The sequence below is a fragment of the Orycteropus afer genome, unplaced genomic scaffold (genome assembly GCF_000298275.1).
Source record: "Orycteropus afer afer isolate SDZICR_OR568_19922 unplaced genomic scaffold, OryAfe1.0 scaffold00348, whole genome shotgun sequence".
Classification (NCBI taxonomy): domain Eukaryota; kingdom Metazoa; phylum Chordata; class Mammalia; order Tubulidentata; family Orycteropodidae; genus Orycteropus; species Orycteropus afer.
The window spans coordinates 571,587-580,897 of record NW_006921935.1 but is presented as its reverse complement, the minus strand read 5'-3'; positions in this window follow the sequence as shown (position 1 = coordinate 580,897).

The following is a 9,311-nucleotide window of genomic DNA, read 5'->3' as shown; positions in this document are numbered from 1 at the left end:
GGCTCTCTTGGACTTATTTTAATTGACTTCAACTTCAAGTGGAACTTGCATATGAGCAGTTGATGGTCTGTTCCACAATCAGCTCCTGGCCTGGTTTTAGCTGAAGATATTGAGCTTTTCCACTGCCTCTTGCCACAAATGTAGAATCTGATTCCTGTGTGTTCCATCTGGTGAAGTCCCATATAGAGCCACCCTTTGTGTTGTTGAAAAAAGGTGTTTGCAGTGAAAAAGTCGTTGGTCTTGCAAAATTCTACCATGAGAGTTCCAGCATTATTTCTGTCACCAAGGCCAAATTTTCCAACCACTGGTAATTCTTCTTTGTTTCCAACTTTTGCATTCCAGTCACCAGTGATAATTAACACATCCTGATTGCATGTTATATGTATAATAATTATATATAATATTATATAAATTGTATAATGGAGCAATGTACTTTGTAGTGATACTGCCTCGGAAACCCAAGGAGGGGTCGCTATGTGTCGGATCTGACTTGATGGCACATAACAACAACAACAACATATATGATATATTAATTAATAAATAATAGGTTGTTTTTGTTGTTAGGTAATTAGGTGCAATTAAATTAAGTTTTGGTGATATTTTATTCTCATAGAAAATGAGCAACATTTTGGAATAAGCATAATGGTATCTGTTAATATTGGAAAGTGTATGATGTAGATATTAAGGGAATAGTTTAGTCATTTGTATCACACTATCTATCATCTCTGTGGCCTTTGGCAGTAAACATTCTAATGTACTCCTTTATTTGTTTATAATATAGAAATAATAATAATAATATATATTGCACGATTAATATAAAGACATATGTATAAGTTATGTATAAAGTGTCCATGACAATTGTTGACACACAACAAATGTTCATACATTAGTTGTCTGTTTTTGTTGGATGATAAAATCATGGTACTGGAATTATAGCTAGATGTGCCATTGCCATTGAACAGATGGCAATGGTGAAGGTCAATCTAGAGAATTGAAGATCAAATCAAATGTTGAATGACAGCACAGCAAGAGAAGACAGGTAGCAGGCTCCATTTGTCAGACTGCTTGGGGTCCAGAAGAGGAACTTAGAAGCAGAAATTTGGCAAACAAGAAAATAAACCAAGTATTCAGGTCTCAAGGGAGGGTGGCCACAGATAAACCATCTTGACTTGGATGTAAGCAAAAGGCAGATAAAATATATTTATGCTAATTAGAAAACAAAAACAGTGAGATCTGGTACCTTGGAGATATATCATAATGAAAAATAAACACTTGCCACTGAGTCAACCTGAATTATGGTGAGTCCCTGTGTTGCATGGAAGAACTGTGCTCCATAGAGTTTTCATTTGCTGAAATTTTTCAGGAATAGATCACCAGGTCTTTCTTCTGAAGTACCTCTGGATGGACTAGAACTTACAACTTTTTGGTAAGCACTGAATTGTAGTAACTATTTGTACTATCTAGGGACTATAATAGGACTGTGGAATACAGCAAAACAAGTTATTCTAATTTTGCAAAATATTAACAAAAGTTATAACTTGATGTTTTGTCTCCATGTACTTTTCTACAGGCTTTAAATAATTTCTTTAGTAAAAGACTTAGAGTTTGGAAGGAGCAACTAAGCTTAGATACAGGAATAAGGAACTTTGCTTAGGATAAAAGTGACATGGGGACAGGAATTGAAGCAATTTTATATAACAATTTTTTTTCTAAATGGTACTCACTGTATCTTCAAAGTATTACATACTATTACCACAGTTCTTTATATGTATTGTTAAAATTCTAAATTTTGATTAATTGTATGTCCTTCAGGTCTCCTTATCTATGTAATGTTGTACCATTTAGTTTTTTTAGTTTTTTTTTTTTCTTCTGGCTTATGCTTTTTATGCAAATAAGCTGGAAAAAGATTTGTCTAATATCTGTAAAATAATTAGGAAAAAATAAGCCTCAGACACTGTAAACAATTGCTAAGTGAAAATGCAGAGCCTCCTATTTAAAAATTATTCAGAATTTCCAGATGACAACAGCAGAATATCTAGGGCTCTATGGGACTGTGTAAATTGCCTTTTTGAAGCCAGTAGTCCTTGTTCTGGAGGTTCTTAAGCCACTAGAGTGGCTCCCATCTTTCATATGGTTATCTAATTTCTACCTTTCTGTCTATCAGAGCAGGAAGAGCTGTATCCTAATGTTGTTAGTGCCATGAACAATTTCTCTCTTTACAACTTTTGTCGTATATTTTCTCATAGATATAATTGTAGAAGAAATATAACCCAATCAACTTCCTTACAAAGACTAGCTCAATAAATTGTTTCATTATTAGAGTTGAACCTTAATAAACTGAAAGAGTTGACATTTAATTAGTGTTTTATATGTTCTGGGCACTGTTCAGAGGCTTCACATGTATTAATTCATTTAATATTTAAAAGAGTTCTTTGAATTAGGGTTTATATAAGCCTCATTTTACACATGCAGAACCAAAGGTGTAGAGAGGAGAAGTGGATTTCACCTGATTATTCAGCTAGTAAATGGCATACCCTGAATAAAAATCGTCTTTTTATCTTGAATCTATACTCTTAACTACAAAGTCATATTATAGAGAATATTATGTTATCTTGTTATCGTTTTACTGAAGTGACTTATATACAGAAAAAAAAGTTGTACATGTATAACTTGATGAAAGCTTGCAAACACATTCAACTGTGTGAATCATAACAAATTATGAGTAATATTGAGAAGAATTGGAATTCCAGAACACTTAATTGTGCTCACAAGAAACCTGTATGAAGATCTAGAGGCAGTGCTTCTTAAAGAACAAGAGGATACTGCATTGTTTAAAATCAGGAAGGTAGTGTGTTAAGGTTGTATCCTTTCACCATATTTATTCAATCTGTACGTTGAGCAAATAATCTGCAAAGCTGGAGTATACGAAGAAGTACACAGCATCAGGATTGGATGAAGACTCGTTAACAATCTGTGATATGCAGATGACACAACCTTGCTTGCTAAAAGTGAAGATGACTTGAAGCACTTACTGATGAAGATTAAAGACTATAGTCCTCAGTATGGATTACACCTCAACATAAAACAAAAATCCTCACAACTGGACCAATGAGCCGCATTATAATAAACAGAGAAAAGACTGAAGTTGTCAAAGATTTCATATTACTTGGTTTCACAATCAACACCAATGGAAGGAGCAGCCAAGAAATCAAATGACATACTGCACTGGGCAAATATGCTGCAAAAGACAGCTTTGAAGTACTGAGATGCAAAGATGTCTCTCTGAAGACTAAAGTTCGTCTAACCCAAGCCATTGTATTTTCAACAGTCTCACATGTATGTGAAAGCTGGACAATGAATAAAGATGACTGAAGAAGAAGAGTTGATGCTTTTGAGTTGCGTTGGTGAAGAATACTTGAAAATACCATGGACTGCCAGAAGAACAAACAAATCTGTCCTGGAAGAAGTGCAGCTGGAGTGCTCTTTGGAAGCAAGAAGGGCCAGACTTCATCTCACCTACTTTGGTCATGTTGTCATGAGGGACCATTCATTCCCTGGAGAAGGATATAATGCTTGGTAAAGTGGAGAGTCAGTGAAAAAGGGGAAGGCCCTCAACAAGATGGACTGACACAGTAGCTACAATGATGAGCTCAGGTATAGCAAAGATTGTGAGGCTGGTGCAAGACTGGGCAGTGTTTTGTTCTGTTTTACATAGGGTCACTGTGAGTTGGAGACAACAACACAAAATAATGACAACAACAACAGAGTTTGATGAATTAGCACAAACTACCACATGGGTTCTGCAACGTAATACTCCTTTACAGGAATTCTCCCAACTGTTTAATACGCCTTTTCTCAATATGTAACTGCAATCCCAAATTCCAGCATCAGCAACCCTCCTGCTTCTTATTTAAATTTAATAAAGGGATCTTCCAGCATAAACTGTATGATCTGCCTCAATGTTTTGTTCTCAACATTATGTCATTGATATTCACCTATGTTACCTTGGATGTATTGCTGTATAAACGTATATGGTCAATTTCAGTAGCTATGTCAAGGTGTCTTCCAAGTTTTTCAAACAATTTATACTCTTATCAGAAGTCAATCTTTAAATGTGAACATTTTACACGTAATAAGTAGGAGAATTCCTCAATTTTTACTTTGCCTCTCCTTAATGAATAAAAACTTTCATCTTATTCTCAGATTACCTACCTCATATGCGACATCCTTATTCATGCTTTACATAATGTTTTAAATTAGGTTATATATCTATTCTTACTGATATGTAGTATCACTTTATGCATTGTAAACATATAATAAAATACATAATTTGTGTTCAAATAAACCAAACTCACTGCCGCCAGGTCGATCCCAACTCATAGCGATTGGGTTTCTGAGGTGGTATCACTACCGAAATAGATTGCCCAATTTTCCGTCCGAGGAGTGGCTGGTGGGTTTGAACATCTTTTTATATTTTTCAAATATTGTCTGTCACTGTGTGTCTTGTTCATTTTTTTTTAGTGTTGTCTTTGATCAACAGAAGTTCCAAATGTAATATATTCAAGTCAATCATCTAGTTCATGGTTACATGATTTTGTTAAATTTAAAACATTTTTCCCTACATCAAGTTCATGTACTCTTTCAGTATATATATATATATATATATATATATATATATATATATATATATTATATCATTTTGTTTTCTGTATGGATAACTGTTTAAATCAGAGGATTAGACTGAAAACACTGATCCTTCCTCAGTGTTTTATAGCAGCACCATTTCTCTGTTCAATCCCCTCTTGTTTACCTCACCTTACTCAGCTTTTATATCTCGAGTGCCTTGGTTATTTGTGTGCTTTGCTCTTCAATATATTTTTTAGAACTTACCTTTCAAGTTTTGTGAAAAACTAGTGGAGGGAAAAGACATGTGCATGATATTCTACCTTAATATGGTAAAATATTGAAATCTTCTAATTCATTTAGGTCTTCCTTAAAATATTTGAATAAAGTTGAACAAATTTCTTCATGTCCTCTAATTTATTTTTTCCAAAATTTTCTTTGCTATTCTTTTCACTTGATATTTCACGATACATTTTCAATTAAGTTTATCAATACTCCACCCTGCCTCAAACCTCACCTTCCCTACCCAGCAAACACACAAAAATATCTATGACTTTTATTGAGATTCCACTGAATCTATATATCAATTTGAGGATTTTTTTTTTAAATATTGAGCATTCAAATATATGAACATAGTATATGCCTCAATTTATTGAGATATTTTATATTTTCTGTCAATAATTATATTTTTATATGTAACAATTTAGCATATCTTTCAGCATAAATATTTCTAAGGGGTAAGGTTATTTTGCACTATCACAATGATACATTTTAAAAAATATTTCATTTATAATATTTTGTTAATGGGCTATAAAAATAGATTTAAAAAAAAAATACTGACCTTTATCCAGTGACCTTGATAAATTCACTTATGAAATATACCAGTGTCTGTAATTGTTACAGATTTCCCACGTACACAATAATTCTCAGGAGCTAAGCTGAGCTACAGAGAATTTAGCTTCCAGGTGTAGTAGTCAACAACAAGCTGAAATAAAAGTAACAGTAAAGATTGCAATCACTTATTGTGATAGTATACGCAAGATACTAAATCAAAGGCTATGCAAAATCTTTTACTTTCAATTTTTCCCCATGGCTGAGGGTCAGGTGAATCAGTGCATATATGCAGGACCCCTTGTTGCTAAGGACCCCCAAACAAAAGGCTCTATTCCTTTTACAAAAGCTCCAGTGCTTCCATAGACCCAGGTTCCAGAGAAGAGGAAAGTGATAGGAGTGGAAAAGTACTGAATACTGAATCAGAATGGAGAAAAGTGATTTCTGCAGAAATCTATTTAAAAAAAAAAAAGTCTATAAATGGAGGTACCTGGAATAGGAATACAGGTATGCCTATTAATATGTCAGGCCAGCCAGCTCTAAGTCCTTATGATTCCCTTCAGAGACTGCAATGCATTAGATGTGAACCAAGTATCATTAAGGAGGGCAGCTTTCCCCTGTGAAACCTGCCACATAAAGCTTTTTAAGTCATAGGGACAGCACAGGATTAAGCAGAGGTTAGTCCGTTGCCCAAGGAGTCATCATGAGTCAGGGTCGGCACGAAGCTAGTTAACAACAACAATTAACAGCAACAACAACAATTGCTTTTGGTCAGGCCTGAAATATATTAGAGAGATAATTTTGGCTTGGAGCTGGGCTGCTCATCTATATCACATGTGAAAATGAGAGTTTTATTTTTTTATTTACATTCTTTCTGTTATTTTAATTTCTCATACTAATATATTGGCTATGTCTTCTTAAGATAGTGACATGAATAGCATGTTCTTCAGGTTCGACTGGTCCAGTAAATCTGGACTTTTTAAGAATTTGAGTTCTGTTCCACACTTTTCTTCTGCTCTATAGGATTCAACTATTGTGACTCTGATCAGAATGATTGGTAGTAATAGTCAGGCAACCTCTGGTCTCAAAAAAGATGAGACTGTGGTTCACGTAGACTATTCATCGCGTGGACTAGTATCTTCTCTGAGTCTTACTTTCCGTTCTTTCAATTTTGCTCCGGATGAGTAGAGACCAATAAGTCTCTCATATGGCTGTACAGAAGATTTTCGGACCCCAGAAACTACTCATCAAACTAGGTTGTAAAATGTAAACGTTATGAGCTATAATATGTCCATTGACTGAGATATCCCATGAGACCATTTTCCTAAGTCTTTAATTCCAGACAACCAAATTCATGATGTGTTTGGTTATGTCTAAGAAGTATCCATAAATATGCCCCTATGTGATTTATTATATATATGCATGCATATATATACCTGCCTAAACATATACATGTAGATATATCTGTATGTTTATATATAAGTATCCACATAAATACACCCATACTCATACATACATATGTAACCACACACGCTTTTTGGTTGATTTTGATATTGTTGAAAAATTATATATGCCCTATCCTTTAAGGAGGCGCACTGGTGTGTGGCACCTAAGGCATTTAACTGCTAACCAGAAGGCTGGCGGTTCAAACCCAACAGCCACTCCTGGGAAGGAAGATTGGGCAATCTACTTCTGTAGTGATAGCACCTGGAGGCCCAAGGAGAGGTTACTATGAGTTGGATCTGACTTGATACAGTGCATGTGATCTTGGTTTTGGATTCTTTAAGGCACAATGTGGCATGGTGACTAAGGCATTTCACTGCTAACCTAAAGGTTGGCAGTTAAAACCCATTAGCTGCTCCATGGAAGGAAGATGGGGCAATCTACTTCTGTAAAGATTTACTGCCTGGGAAATCTAATGTGGGTCGCTACTAGTTGGAATGAACTTGATGGCAGTGATTTTTTTTTTTTTTAATTCTTTACCAGAAATGTACTTTTCTCTGTGTGTTCCTTAGTCACTTCACTTACCTTGAACAAGTTGTGCATACTTCACCCAAAGTTGATAATACATTTCCCATCATTTAAATAATAAGTGTCTACTATCGAGAGATAGTAGACTCCCCACCCATTCCTGGTATCTACTAATGAAGGTTGTGCTCTGTATATATTCCTAGTCTTGGCTTATAAAAGTTGTTGTTATGTGCCATCGAGTTGGACCTGACATAGAGACCTCTCCTTGGGTTTCTGAGACAGTATCACTACGGAAGTAGATTGCCCGACCATCCCTCTGAGGAGTGGCTGGTGGGTTTGAACCACAAGCTTTCCGGTTAGCAGTCAAGTTCCTTATACACTACTCTACCAGAGCTCCTTTTTTATGATCATTCAATATGTATTCTTTTATGATTGATTTATGTCACTCAGTATAATGCCCTGTAGTTTCATCTACATTATAATATATTTTGAGAACTCATCATTATCCTTTAGAGATGCCTATTATTCCTTTGAATATATTTATCATATTTTATCAATTTATCTATTCATGAGCAATTTAGTTATGTCTATATTTTCACTATTGTAAACAATGCTGCAATGACCATAGGTGTATATATGTCTGCTTGTCTCTTTCATTACATCTCTGGGGTATATACTTAGGAGACAGACTGCTGGAACACAAAGTATTTCCATTTCCAGCTTTTTAGTGCCTTAGGCATTTGGCTACTAACCAGAAGCCTGGCGGTTCAAGCCCACCAGCCACTCCTCAGAAGGAAGGGTGGGCAATCTACTTCCGTAGTGATACTGCCTCAGAAACCCAAGGAGGGTTTGCGATGAGTCAGATCTGACTTGACAGCAGTGAATTTGGTTTTTGGTTTTATGCCTTTTTCCACAGTGCTTGGACCATTATCCAATCCCATCAGCAGTGGATAAGGCTTCCACTCTTTCCATATCTTCACCACTTTTATTGTTCTTTGTTTTTAAATCAGTGTCACTTTAGCAGGGATGAGATGGGTTGTCACTGTGGTTTTAATTTGCATATCTAATAACTAGTGAACATGATTTTTTTTTAATATGCATTTGCTAGCTGATTTAATGTGTTATTTGCTGAAGTTACTGTTCATGACCTCTGTTTATTCTTTAATTGGGTTTTTTTGTCTTTCTGTTGCTGGAGTGTTGAAATTTTCTATATATTTTGGAGATTAAACCCTTATCAAATATGGTGCTGCTGCAAATATTTTCCCAGTTTATAGGCTGTCTTTTCTCTTTTTTTTTTTTTTCCTGTTTGCCTACCCCCACCTGATCTTCTCACCTGTCTATGCATTAATCTGTAGCCTGGTATTTGGTGCTAGTGATAGTTTGGTGTTGTGCATGTCACAGTATTTGCTTCTGTTATCTATACCTTTTTGAGTATTTCAGTGATTTCCTTTCCCCAATGTCACTGTATTGGTCACAGATTTTTTCCATATCATTCTTCCCTTCATCCAAATCAACCTGTGACCCCTAACTAGTCCAAAATTTTCCTTCCCCTTCTCTCCCTTCCACAGTAACTGACAAAGTGAATTTCCTTCCCTGAACAAACGTTTCCTTGACTTTTTACAATAGTGGGCTCATTTGTCCTTCTGTGATTGACTTATTTCACTCAGCCTATTGTCCTTTAAATTCACCCATGTTGCAAGATGATTCATATATTCTTCATTATTCATTATTTAACGTTGCACAGCATTCCATTGTCTGAATGTATCTTAGTTTTGTTATGCAATCATCTGTTGATGGGCTTTTAGGTTGTTTCCCTCTGTTTGCTATAGTGAATTGTACTGCAGTGGATGTGGGTGTGCATATGTCTCCTTTGTTTGATATAGTGA